At 34.0% G+C, this 15,082-nt stretch overlaps 1 non-coding gene across 1 annotated transcript; it reads left to right on the plus strand.

The window, feature by feature from the left end:
* Nucleotides 1-326: 326 nt before the first annotated feature.
* Nucleotides 327-430, plus strand: LOC120224309. The gene has a single exon (XR_005526527.1). It is a non-coding gene; the product is annotated as a small nucleolar RNA U13 (small nucleolar RNA).
* The last annotated feature ends 14,652 nt before the right edge of the window (nucleotides 431-15,082 follow it).

Consider the following 15,082-nt stretch of genomic DNA (forward strand, 5'->3'; position numbering starts at 1 on the left):
CAGAAAGAACTCGTAGGAGACATCAGGAGTAGCTGCAGAGAACAACTGATGTGTTTCCTGGGACTGAATTAAGGGGCTGATGAAAACTGCCATCACTGAAAGAAGCAGCTTAGGTAATCAACTGCTTAGGGGACAATTTTGGTTACATACTTCATAGAATCTGTTGGAGTATGAGACTACAAACTCTTGCTGGGAACATAAAGTCACTTGACTCCTTTTTATAAAGCATACAGTGATTCCTTATAAACCCACAGAAAGATAGTGAGTTACATATGAGCATTACTTTATCAAAGTTAAACCCCAGTTTATAAAAATTCTCCTATAAGATCCTTTTGTAGTTCATAAGAGTGATGATTGGGTGTTCACGCCATTGTGTGACATGTGCTACCCTTAAACCTTGTTACGACTCAGGCACATTACCCATCTGATGTAAAGAAAAAAAAAAAAAAAGAAAAATTCTCCTATGTTGGGTTTGTTCAGTTTAATTATGTCTATGAAATCATTGCTAAGCAATCAGGAATACCAAAAAGATTTACATGTGAAGGAAATAAATCATTACTTAGTGTTGGAACTCAATTTTACCTTCCAAAGAAAGAGCTTTAATAACTTCAAAGGTATAGGGCTGCCCGGGTGGCCCAGTTGGTTAAGCATCCAACTTTGGCACAGTTCATGATCTCACATGAACTGTGTGTTCGAGCCCCACATCAGGATCTGTGCTGACAGCCCAGAGCCTGGATCCTGCTTTGGATTCTGTGTCTCCCTCTCTCTCTGCCCCTCCCCTGTTCATGCTCTGTCTCTTTCTCTCAAAAAATAAACATTAATTTTTAAAAAAAAAAAAAACATATAAACCAATTAACTTCATTTAAATTATAGCAATAATAATTCAGTTATTTTAATATTCAAAAGCCTTTCTTGTCTCATAACTTGTGTACTCATGATTCCTTGTGTCTAAAGCATTCATTTCCTCTATGCTATCTGGTTAATTCCTATTCATCCTTTGTGTGTCTGCTTAAATAACACCTCCTCACTGAAGGTTTCCCTCACCATAATTATCAGTTGGCACTCTTTTATTTCCCCTCAAAGCACATTTCAAAAATACATGATTGCATAGTTATTTTACTTATATTTGCTTTCACTAAATTGTTAGCTGTATTAGGCAAGGCTCATTGATTTTTTTCATTTGTGAGGTTTTACTTAATGCCTAGCAAAGTGTCTGGCTTGGTCCTTGGTAAACATTTATTTGATATATGAATAAAATCTGTTTACAGAGTTGCCACAGAAATTAAAAATCGTCTTCAGAGGTTTTTTTCCAAAATTTATTTATTTTGAGAAAGACAGAGACGGCATGGGTGGACGAGGGGCAGAGAAAAGGGTGACAGAGAATCCCAAGCAGGCTCTGCACTGTCAGCCTGGAGCCTGACACAGGGTTCTAACTCACAAACTCATGAGATTATGACCTAAGCTGAAACCAAGAGTCAGATGCTTAACCAACTGAGCCACCCAGGCATCCCATCATCTCCAGTTGTTTGAGAAAACGATATATGAATGTTAAGAATATACTGCTCTTGGTCAAAGTGAACATCCTAGACTAAAGGACTATGGGTAGATGAAGTGTATTATGGAATAATGCTAGACTCCTCGGTCCTCAAACCCATGATGTAGACGGTAGGCTGGGCTCCAAGAGACTTACCTCTAAATGAATGAGAGATAACTGTGGATAACTGCACTGGAACTTCCTAGGAAGACTGACCCTTTTACTGAGATATTTTATGCTGGCAGGTATGGAATTTTGGGTGACATCAAAATTTTCCCTTTTTTAAAATCTTATTCTAGCTGATGAAGAAACAGTTGGAGGGTGTACAGCTGGCTCCCTCACCTTCAGCATCCTCCTCCAATATCCAAAATAAATGTCACATGTATAAGGAGAAAAAAACTCTAATAAGGAATTAATTTTGTTAATTTTACCAAAATATTTAATGAGGAGATGTCTTGGGAGAGGCAGAAACAAAACTTGGTATGGAAATCACCTCTACTAAACAGGGAGCTGTAATATTGTTCCTTTTCATGGGTTTTTACATTCTCTTACTTTTATTAGCACATATTTTCCCAGAAGAGCTTTGAGATTGAAACACTGAGTTGGATTTAGAACATTGAACAGCTGAGTTATTACTGAGGAAATATGATCACATTGAAACCACCAAAATAAATCATACATAGAAATGTATAAAAATGGATCTTTACATTTACATATCGGGGATGTGTCTGTGCCTGAAACCTGATCCCAAAACATAGCGAAGGTTAAAGAGAAGGAAGAATGTTTTTTTCTGTTTTATATTATTTTCATCCTGTGCTAGAGCTGTTGATTAAATAATATCTTGAGACTCATAAAAGTAGGAAAATGTATGTAAACCAACCTCAGTTTGATTTTCCAGCCCCAATTTTTATGCCATTTATTTTTATCAAAATGTTATTTTTGTCACCCAAATGAGTTCATCACTTCCATAAAAGATAGAAAGATTTTCTGAAAAGAAAAACAAAACAAGATGAAAAAGACATCAACCTTATTTAATTCTTTATTTTATATTTTTCTAATTGTAAAGTTGAATAAAGGGACAATTCTAGATTATTTTGCAGTTGCTCATAAGTGTCCATACAAATGAGGTTACTGAAGAGGTTTATAACAAATCTGAAAATCATGGAAGCATATTAAATATATATAATCAATGCTGAAAATTATCTAATATACTAATTATCAAGTTATACACATATTAAGCCACTTAATAGTATGTAATAATAAACTGAAATTTCTAAATTTTGCATAAATTTCAGAAAGTCAATTAACTTAGCAACATTCCAGGAAAAAAAGACTTGTGTTAATATCTGACTGTAAGATTAATATGAAACATGAACATGATATAAATGAAATGAAATATACAACTGAGTTGCATTAATAGAAGTATAATGTAGAGATTATGGGAAATATATTTCCCATTATATTTGGTACTAATCAGCATACATCCAGCTTACTATGTTTAATTTGAAAATCTACATTGAAAAAATATATATTGTTTAGAAATGAGAGCAGAATGGATGGTGAGGCTTAATACATTTTAAGGATTGAAGAATTATTAGCTTTAAAAGAATAAGGCTAAGGAGACATAGCTTTTTTCATATACTTGAAGGGCTGCCATATAGAAGTATGCAGTAACTCATAATCCATTTTTCTCAAAAGCATTATAAGGATTGGCATATAAAAATAATTAGGAAGGAAATTTTTGCTCAGATTAGGAAAAAAATTAAAAACCTACAATAGATTTTTAACTCCTTGAACATAGATACATGTCTTAACACATTATGTCCTATTTAATACTTGGCATGTTGCCCTTCACATAAAAGTACCTCAAAAATTAATGTATAATCAATTAATGTATTAACAGACATGACTGGCCAATAATGAAATAACCGGCAGTGCAAGGAAATGAGCTTTCTACTGTAGAGAATACTGAAACAAAGGCTAAATGAGTATCAGATTGGAATGCAATGCAGGTTGTGGTTGTAAAATATGCCTAGTTATCATTCATACCTTCTAGTCTCCATCTAAAACCCATCTTATTTTTGTATAGTGTATTAGGTTGTAGAATAACATCTATTAAGTGGGAGGCTGCCATATTTTGCTTCCCTGCACCTTAAAATAGGAAGCTACATTGGTATGAGCACAAATGTTGGTATGACGTAGAGCTGGTTCCAAGCCTAGAATACCACATAAAGATGTTTAGTTTGCAGTTTGGTTGTTTCCTCTATAAATGTGGATTATACCAGTAGGAAACGTTTTCAGGTGTTGTGGGAATTAGCTGAGATTATATTTTTAAAGTCTCAGGCATAGAATAAGTTAGTGGCATAATGTACCTCATATAAATTACTGTCTGATTTTATGTGTCTTTTAAATTGTTCACTTGATGTTAATATATGCTTACTTTTGATTATATTGTCATTATAAACCCATCTATTTAGATTATCATTTCAAAGTGTTTAGTAAGTGTGCTGTGTACAAAGCAGGTGGTGATTGTGTGAATAGATTTATGGACCCTTAAAACATGGGGTTTCCAGTACAACTTATGGGAGTGTTGTTCAGCATCAAAAAGGACACACTTATATTTTTCTTGTACACTCACAGACATTAGCAAGGTCTGAAGAGTAAGTGGACTCTTAATACATACCTGTAACACTGGAATCCCCTCTTTCTGCTCTACCATTTTTATTTAGCTATTATGTGGGACAGACTAAAAACTCATAGAATAAAATGATTAAAATGATGAGGGGGTCAAATTGCCTTAGAGACAAGAAACATTTTCTTAGAACTGGAGTCAGGATTTAATAGCATACTGAAAGCTTGATAAGGCAAGAGACAATAAAGTGTTAGGCTAAATGATGACACACTTAATGGAACAGTATCTTAATCAAAAGAAGGAAAGGGCAGGGTAGTCTGAGTGGGAAAGGACAGAGAAATCAAAAAATGAGAAAACCAAGGATTGAAGAAAAATATTTAAATCAGTGAGAGAAAATGTTGGATATTATATTTTCCTCTGAAAACTATGACACCATTTGCTATGTTCTCTAAATCTATAGGAGGAGATGAAAGTACTTTGTAGGTATATGATATTAATAATAACACCAAAGTACTTAAGAAAAACTGTCAGTATGACTGACAATAAAGAACACTAGATTCTATCTCACCATTTTGCTAACTGAAAGTCACAAAAATGTGTAATTGTTATTAATCTCTTTAAACTCAGTAGATTTCTTGTGGGGCACCTGTGTGGCTCAGTCAGTTAAGCGTCCGACTTCGGCTTAAGTCACAATCTCACAGTTTGTGGGTTCCATCCCTGCATCGGGCTCTGTGCTGACAGCTAGCTCAGAGCCTGGAACCTGCTTCCGATTCTTTTTCTGTCTCCTCTCTCTCTCTCAGAAATAAATAAAACATTAATTTTTTTTTAAATAAACTCAGTAGGTTTTTAGGCAATTGTGTGAGTATGTGTTTGTAGGCATGGTAAGTTCTGCTATCTGGAAATAAAAGACTCTACTCAAGAGTAGAACAATTAAATTTCCTTTATCCGTCAAAATCAGTTACTGGAAATCACAAAAGAAAAGGAAATTACTGTTTCTGGTTTTATCATTAATAACTCTATTGAGTAAAATTTGTTTTAAAGTAAAAGCACAAGTTTGAGAGAGAGAAAGTGAATGTAAACTCCTTCTATTAAATATTGATTGAATTGAGTGATAATTTCCTGGATCGTGACAAGTCAGAATTTACAGTTGGATTTTTAAAAATATAGCTCGCAGATTTATAGCTGCTTAAGCATCATAACTTCAAATTTTCTAACAGTTTGGGAATTACTTTTATTTACTTTTAACCACTGGAAATGGTGTCAGTAAAATTGCCTATGGCAGAATTGCCTGTAGTAAGAATATACATAGCCCTTCCACGACCGTGTATTTGAAGTGCACTTAAAGGAAATGAAATATACAATGAAAAAATAGCCTTCAAAAAGTCTCAGGTTTCAGAATAGAGAAAGATTGGGGTCAATCAAGGATTCAGTTGAATTCAAAATAGCTTCAAATATGAGAAAAAGCAACATTTATTGAAACCACACTTCTCAATGATTTGCATTGTGTTACAGACAGCATTCAAAAATTTTTAAAAATGTTTATTTATTTTAGAGAGAGACAGACAGACACACAGTGAGTGGGGGAAGAGCATAGAGGAAAGGAGACACAGAATCCAAAGACTCCAGGCTCTGGACTGTCAGCAGAGCCCGATGGGAGTTCGAACTCATGGACCACGAGATTATGACCTGAACCGAAGTCGGACCTTAAGCGACTTAGCCACCCAAGCACCCCCAGACAGCATTTTAACATGGGATATAATAATAAAGACATAAACTTTTAATTAGATGATTACTTTTTCTAGCTTATTTCAGTGGTGCTCTAAGAAATTGATGATGCCAAACAACAAAACAGTGAGGAAAAGACTAGTACATACGATTATAAAATAAAACCATTGCTCTACTGTTTGGCTACCACTTTGAAATAAATTAGTTGTTTGAGAGGATCTCAACTATACAATTTTCTCCATTCTGTTCTTCCTTTAGTTACAAATACAATCTACAATAGTGAGATAACTGAAGTGAAGGGAAACCAAGTGAAGTCCAAAATGGTCTTAGCATTACCCAAGAAGTTACTTATCGTTATCACATTGAAATAGACGCCATTAAGCCACATTTACTTTATCACAGAGAACATTTTTAGCAAAGAATGACTGTATATGCTTTCTCCTTGCAAATACATAACAAAGGTTCACGTTCTTACAGTGATAAAAATTTCACATAATATTTCATTTGAAGCCTACTTAATACAAACATAGCAAATACATTCACTTGAAGTAGGCTTGTGGGATAGCTCAGTGGAGACTGTTCTTGTGAACAAGTTCTATTTCATGATTGTGGTAGTGATAACATGAAACTATGCATGCCGTAGTTTCATAGAATTACACATACACAGTTATGTAAAACTGACATATGATAAAATTTCATAGAGTTACAAAATAAACACACACACACACAAACACACACGAATGCATTTAAAACAAGCACATGGAAGCTGAATAAGCTCTGTGGATGACACCAATGCCAGCTTCTTCATTTTGACATTGTATTTTAATTTTACAAGAGCTTAAGATTAGAGCAAGCTTGGTGAAGAGTATATAGTATAGGTCCTCCCTGTATATTTTTTGCAACTTCCTGTGAACCTATAATTATTTAAAAATGAAACTTCAGAAAAGGGGGAGAAAGACTTAAGATAATACCTACCAGGAGCAAAAATTTTAACTATTTATGACTTGTTTTATATAATAGCTATTTCAGTCTAATTTGAAACTAGTCAGACCCATGTTGATTCCCACAAATATGTATGACATTTCAAAGCATAACTTGGTTGGGTGTTGGGAACAATTAGCAACAATTGAAGGATCTCTCTCTCTCTCTTTCTCCCTCAGCTTTTGGCAGGTTTTTCCTACAGTTTGTTTATGGACTTTAAGTTTCTTTTGGACATGGTTTAATTTTTTAATTCAGTTGTTTACTATTACATTCTAACTTTTTAAATTGAAATGTTGGCATCTTATTTATTCATTCTTATTTAAAAATAATTCATTGGTTGTTAATATTTACCTTCTAAGTTTGTCATAATTTCTCAGGATTAAAGAAAATATTTTATATAAAACACCTACCCCTATTACTACTGTGTGTGTGTGTGTGTGTGTGTGTGTGTGTGTGTAAGGGCAATTTTCAACATACTGTGGAGAACCAGTTCTCACCAGCCTTGAATAGTTAGTTAGTAAGTATCTCAACACAGAATGACTGGCCTAAAATAGGCCATTGTTCCTCTTTGTAGATGTTATGATTAATCTTATATGTCAGCTTGATCAGGCAAGGGATGCCCAGCTAGCTGGTAAAAGATTATGTTTAGGTGTGTCTATGAGGGTGTTTCTGGAAGAGTTTAGTATTTGTATCTAGACCAAGGAAAGATCAAAGTGAGTGGGGATCATTGAATCTGTTGGGGACCTGAATAGAACAAAAAGCTGGAGGACGGGAGAATTTTCTGTCTTTGCTTGAGCTGTGAAATCCATCCTCTGTCCACATTGGCTCACCCGGTTCACGGGACTTCAGACTCATACTGAATTATACCACCAGCTTTCCTAACTAAGCTTCTCGCTTATAGATGGCAGATCGTAGGACTTCTTAGTCTCCAAAATCACAGGAGCCATTTACAGTAAATCTCCACTTATGCATGTCTCTATATATCCTATTGTTTTTGTTTTTCTGGAAAATCCTGACTAATACAGCAGAGAATAGTAATAATGTTCTAAACTATATTACCATGCCTTTGTTTGAAATACCAAACCAAATAAACAAAAAAAAATTATTGCTCTTCCTGGAAGCGCTCAACAAAATATTCAATAAACGTAATTGATAAAACTAAAATCTTACAAGAAGTGAAACTAAATTCTGACCTTTCTTTTAGGCATGCCAATGATGCATGCACAAAATAAATAGCTATAGCAAGGCACTACACCAGTGTATATATTCTAGTACTTCATAAAATTAAAGAAACATAGATCCCTATACAGTTGAGAGTTTTAGAAAAACTTCATGGAAGAAATGGAATTTAAAGATATCTGTGGGGAAAAAAAAACCCTACTCTTTCTTCATTCCCTTTTGATAAGATGCCAATGTATAGTATGGTTGTTCTGTTTTTTTCCTTTTCACTTCCACCATGGCTGTACTCTATTTGCTTCAGGGGAGATGAAAATAACATTTTTTCTAAATGAACTACAATAGAGTACAAGTCATACTCGCTTACTGGTGAAACATAAAGGACAAAGAATGATCAAAATAAGAAAAGCTAAAATAGCAAACTAATTATAGCCACTGCTTTTAGCTGGTAGTATTTCACATTTACAATGGATTCATCTATTTATCAATATAGCTATAGATTTTGGATGACCTATGTTATTTTAATAAGAAAAGATATTATTCTTTCATAAATATATTTATCACATATCCTGCAATGTGACTTTTTTATTGATTTTTAAATAGGAAGAATGGAGCCTGATGATTGATAGTACATCTTACTGTGATAGATTTTTCTCTACATATCAGATGGATGTTAGACTGTAAGATAGGATATTTGGTACATTTACATAATTTTTAATGATCTTTTTACCATAATTTCTGCAAACTTACTTTTTAGATGGGATATAAAGGGTTTCTGTTATATATGAATGGACAGCATTAATGCATTGTTTTTAACTTCTAAATTATTGGAATGATTAAGGAAATATACCAACTATGTTTCTTAGCACTGTATTGTGCTTATCAGGCCAAACACAAATGATACAGAGAAGCAGGCCATTGTCCCTTTCTTACAGAGTTTACACTTAAAATAGGGAGACATGATAAAGGTGACTGGATGTATATTTTCAAATCTATTTCAAATTTTCAAATACAAAGTTGCCTTTCCTCATACTCCCCAGTGAAGAAATAACACTGTTTTGTGACTCAGAGAAAGACAAGATATTGGGCATAAAATTCTTTAACTGTCAAACAGTGACCACTAGCCTTCAATGTATACCCACAATTCACTTCACTTTTTCCTCATCTCAGTGGAGGAGATATAGCCCTTATTTTGCCAGCCTTTCATTGACTCCTGATACTGTTCACTCCATGAGTTAGCTTCATATGCCTCCCCAAACATAAAATATTTGTCATTTACCCCTTCTAGATATCCCAATATTTACTCTCCTCTTTCAGATAAACTTCTTGAGAAAAGGGTCTACGCTTATGGATAGACTCCCATGACTTCCTAATCAATGTAAATATGAAGAATGATCCCATTCCACTTAAAAAATTGTTCTTACCAATGTAGTTAATAAATATGTATTATTGAAAAAAGGAAACTTTATAACTTTATAATTAGTAACTTACTTGAACTTTTAGTAAAATGTGAAAGTTGACCATTCCATTTTTGAAACTACTTCTCTGTATCTTTTCTTGGCCACTGTTATTGCCTTAATTTAAATCATTGTTATTGGACTTACATCCAAAACCTATTGCAGTATCTACATGTTCTAGCTTTTTGTACAAAACTTTCAGAATCTTTTTTTCTAAAGTCAGACATAATAATTTCACTTACTTGCTTGAAATTCTTCAAGACTTCCTTTATACTCTGAAGAGCAAAATCCAAATACCATTTCAAAGAAAATACTTTGTGATCTGAACCATGTTTATCATTCTAGCTACATCTCCTAAGACTCCCTTACATTTACTCATAATCAAACATTCTTAGACTATGTTTCACAGCCAAAGATATCAAGCTATATAACAACTTTATTTTATTCACTAGAGAGTTTTCATTTATTTTAATTTTCTGCCTATGATTTTCATTTGGACCTCATTAGACTCAGAGTCTCTCAATGTCAAGAAATATGCTTTATCACTTTTATATCTAATGTCTTGCTTAATGTGAGTTATATAGTACATTTAAAGTACATATACATGTAATATATGCTATACATACTATATATATGAATATATATAATATTCCGTTGAAATTAATGTACATGATGCAAATGGTATGCATAAAAATGAATTTTAATTCCTGATTTCTTTTTCCAAATGAAACTTCTGGCAAGATTATTTTGTCTTATTGAAATAAAGATGATAGCAAGTTTATAGCAGTAAATTTATATATTAAAGTTACAGCAGTGAAATTGCTGATTAAGTGTGTATAAGTATATGTGTATGCATATTGGTAAAATTCACTCTCCCAAAGACGAAGTTTCTACCAATGTACCTTATATTCCTAACTATAATTTTTCTTCAAAAAAACAAAATCTTGCAATTATTATACATGGCACTCTGGTAGCAAATTTTTCTTAGGTTCTTTTAAAATTTGTATTTCTCGGGGCGCCTGGGTGGCTTAGTTGGTTAAGCGTCCGACTTTCGCTTAGGTCATGATCTCGCGGTTCGTGGGTTCGAGCCCCGAGTCGGGCTCTGTGCTGACTGCCAGCTCAGAGCCTGGAGCCTGTTTCAGTCTGTGACTCCCTCTCTCTCTGACCCTCCCCTGCTCACGCTCTCTCTCTCTCTCTCTCTCTCCTAGAAATAAGTAAAAAAGAACATTAAAAAAATTTTATAAAAAAAAATTTGTATTTCTCTATTAGAAACACACTACTTTTATTCTTTAATATTCTCTTGGATTTCATTTATTTATTATTAATTTGTAAAGACTCTTTGTGAATTGTGGAATTCACAACTTTTATCCTGCAAGTGATTTTGTCACATAGCTAATCATTTGTTTTATGACCTTGATTGTTTTTTTGTCATGGGGAAAGTTAATTGTGATATTCTTGAGTTTGTCAATATTGTCCTTTATTGTTTTTGAGATAAGTGTTCTAATTAAGGCTTATCATAGAACTGAATAAATAGCTAAATAAATTAATGAATTAAACAATTATGGAGGTGGATAAACACAGCATATTAGTCAAGGTTCTTCAGAGAAACAGATATAACAAATCAAAGAGAGAAAACAGAGAGAGAGGAGTAACAGACACACAGAAAGACAGAGATAAAAATTGATTATAAGGAATTAATGTACGTTCTAGTCCAAAAGCTGGCAAGCTTAAGGTGCAAGAATAGTCAATGTTAGTCAATGTTTTAATTCAAATTCAAAGGCTAGAAAAGACCCGTGACATCTCAAAACAGTCAGGCAGGAGAAGTTCCTTCTTATCCTTTTTTGTTTGTTTGTTTGTTTGCTTTTGTTCTATGCAGGACTTCAGTTGACTGAATATGGCCTATTAATATTAGGGAGGATAATCTGCTTTACTTGGCCCATAATTTAAATGTTAAACTCATCAACAAATATCCTCATAGACATATTCAGAATGTTTTTCAAATGCCTTGGCACTTCATGAAATTAAATATCATAAAGTTAACTATTATAAGTAGCAAGTGTATATTTCTATAGCACAGTAAGTTCACATGGTCTTTCTAGGTTTACATCTCAATTTCATATCACTTTTGTTCTTATAATATTTAATGTTTTTTAATCTTCCTGGCCACAGCTTTTATATCTGCAACACAGAGATAATATGAGTAATCACTATCTTATAGACTGTTATGAGAACCAAATGAATTCATTTGTGTCAAGTGCCTAAAGCCATACCTGCTTGACAGATAAGTGATCGATAACTATTAGTAATTAATATGTTTTCTCACAGTGATGTTGTAAATTGCATGTGACAGTAACCTTTAGCAGATTAGGAAAAACTCAAAAGTTAATTGAATACAGATATGACATGTAAAGAGCTTAGGATTGTCACTCATATCCTTACAATAAGAAAAAAGCTGAACAAATTAAAAATCAATGACTTTTCTTGACTCATCTGAGAATTGAGGTTACAGGGCAAACCACCATTGGGAAATATGGAAAGGCAGGTGAATCTAGAGATTATAGCCAAAATTTGCTTTCATGAAGCAGAAGTTGCTGGCACTGTAAGCCAATCAGAATACTTCAATAATAGTTTTGATGAGTTACTGAAGACTGAATGTAAATAAGAGTGAGAGAGAGAAACTCCTAGAGATATAGTCTTAGTCGATCTTCATACCTTCATGAGCTTTATTCCAAGATGAAGAGGCGAACATGATGAAGAGCCAAGACAGATATCTTCATGGCTCTGGCAGTTTTAAGGAGTTCTTCACAACAAAATCTATACTTCAGGGGGCAGGGGGGAAGCTGTACTAGAGCCTTATTCTTTGTGCAGAAAGCGCATTTCTTCAACGAGAGAGCTCTAGCCTATCTGTCTCTCCTAAGTGGAGGCTGCAGGGTAAGCTAGAGACAGTTGTCAAGGTCACAGCCTAGTGACATAGGCCCACTAAAAAACTGAGATTTCATTGTTAGAGTGCTTTTAGAACATTATAAAATTATAATATGCTTCCCTTTCCCCAAGCTTCATCACATTTACCACAGGAATCAAGTATAATAACAGTGGATTACTTCCTCTTATGAGAGGGAGTATTTAGGGAAGTGAAAACTCAAATTTATTTTTGTCTCAGTGGAGACAAAATAAGGTCTCTGGAGGGACTTGAAGCATCTTGTACCTACAGCTACAGCAAACACAAGGCACAGCTGAATGAGCCCCAGCAAGATTCACCTACAACCTCACCCCAAAGCCTATTTACCTATGTCTCTATTACTCAATATATTACAGTCTACTTCAGAGAAAAGGATGAGATGTAATAAAGGCAAATCAATAAAAAATAGTTTTAGAGAAAAGATTCATGAAATTAATAAACTTCTAGGCACAATAGCAATCTAAAAAGGGAAGAAGACACAAATGACCAACATCAGAAATGATACAGGGGTCTGTACCACTGACCCCATGCACAAAACAAGGATAAAAAAGATATACTATAAATAACTCTTTGATAATTTGCAGAAAATTAACCAATTCTTATAAGACACAAATTATAAAAATGCACCCAAAGAGATATAGAAATCTAATAGGCTCATATCTTTTAAAGAAATTGAATAAATAAAAGTCTCCCACAAAGAAAGTACTAGACCCAGAATAATTCATTGGTGATTTCTACTAAACATTTAGGAAGGAAATAATACCAGTTCTCAAAAATCTCTTCCAGAAAAAATAGAAGAGGAATAACTTTGGGGCACCTGGGTGGCTCAGTCAGTTAAGCATCTGACTTCGGCTTAGGTCATGATCTCACAGTTTTTGTGAGTTCAAGCCCATGGCGGGCTCTGTGCTGACAGCTCCTAGCCTGGAGCCTGCCTCCGATTCTGTGTCTCCTTCTCTCTCTGCCCCTCTCCCACTTGTGCTCTGTCTCTGTCTCTCAAAAATAAGTAAATGTAAAAAAGTTAAAAAAAAGAAGAGGAATAATTTTTTTTAACTTATTTTAAACGTTTATTTATTTTGAGATAGAGAGACAGAATGTGAGCAGGGGAGGGGGAGAGAGAGAGGGAGACACAGAATCCAAAGCAGGCTCCAGGCTCTGAGCTATCAGCACAGAGCCTGATGGGGGGCTCGAACCCATGAGAGAGATAATGACCTGAGCTGAAGTCAGACGCTCAACCGACTGAGACACCCAGGTGCCCTATAGAGGAATAATTTCTAACTATAAGATCAGCATTACCCCAATACCAAATACAGATAAATCCATTAAAAAAGTGTGACATTTCTCTAAGTTTCTAAAAGCTGATATTTCTCATGTTAATAGATGCAAGAATCCTCAAGATATATTAGAAAGTAATTCCAACAATGTATACAAAGAATTATACACCATTAGAGAGTGAAATTTATTCCAGGTATGCACGTCTGGTTCAACATTAAAAAGTCAATGTAATCTACCACATAAATAAGCTAAAGAAGAAAAATCACATGACCAAAAATTGATAACTGATACAGAAAAAGCATAAGTGAACACAGCAAGATCTTAGGATATAGGATTATTATGCAAAATTCTGTTACATTCTTCTATAGTAGCAAAGAAAATATGGAACTTAAAAATGTTTTTAAATATCATTTATGATAGCCCTCCAAAAATGAAATATTTAAGAGTAAATGTAGCAAAATACATAGAATGTATACGTGGAAAATTTCAAAATTTTGGTGAAAGAAATCAAAGATCTAAGTAAATGGATAAATATGCTATGTGTATAAATTCTTTATTATTTAACATGTGAATTATTTTAAATCTTATCTATAGACTCACTCACTATCAAAATTTTAGCAAGCTATTTTAAAGATATTGACAGATTATAACATTTACATGGAAAAGCTCAGACCCAGGATAGCCAAGAAGAAGAAAATCAGAGGACTTTTAAATTACAGGGGAAAAGGCAGTATGGTATTGATGAACAGACACTTAGAGTAATAGAGCAGAATAGAGAACCGACAAATGTAGTGAACTGGCCTTTGATGAAACAAATCAAAGGAGGGAAGGATAATCTCAACAAATGTTGGAACAATTGGAAGTCCATGTGCAAAACTAAAGTCAAAATAGATATAGACCTAAATGTGAAAAACAAGATTATAAAACTGGGGGAGAAACTGTGTGACTTTGAGTTTGATCATGAGTTTTTAGTTACCAAAAGCATATACCTAAAGAATAATCCATGAAAAAGAAAAAAAATCAATAAATTGAGGTGTATTAAAATTAAAACAAACACTATTCTCTGAAAAATGCTGTCAAGAAAGTACAAGCAATCCACAGATTGGAGAAAATCCTTTAAAATATTAAGTATGTTAAAGGAATTTTACCCAAAATACATAAGGAAGGGGCACCTGGGTGGTTCAGTTGGTTAGATTCTAACTTTTGATTTTGGTGCAGGTTATTACTCCAGGGTCAATGGGATAGAGCCTCCTCATTGGGTTCCAAGCTGAGAGTGGAACCTGATTAAGATTCTCTACCTCTCTCTCTCTCTCTTCTCTCTCTCTCTGTCTTCCTCTGCCCTCCCC

The sequence above is a fragment of the Hyaena hyaena genome, unplaced genomic scaffold (genome assembly GCF_003009895.1).
Source record: "Hyaena hyaena isolate Hyena2069 unplaced genomic scaffold, ASM300989v1 scaffold_1150, whole genome shotgun sequence".
Lineage (NCBI taxonomy): Eukaryota > Metazoa > Chordata > Mammalia > Carnivora > Hyaenidae > Hyaena > Hyaena hyaena.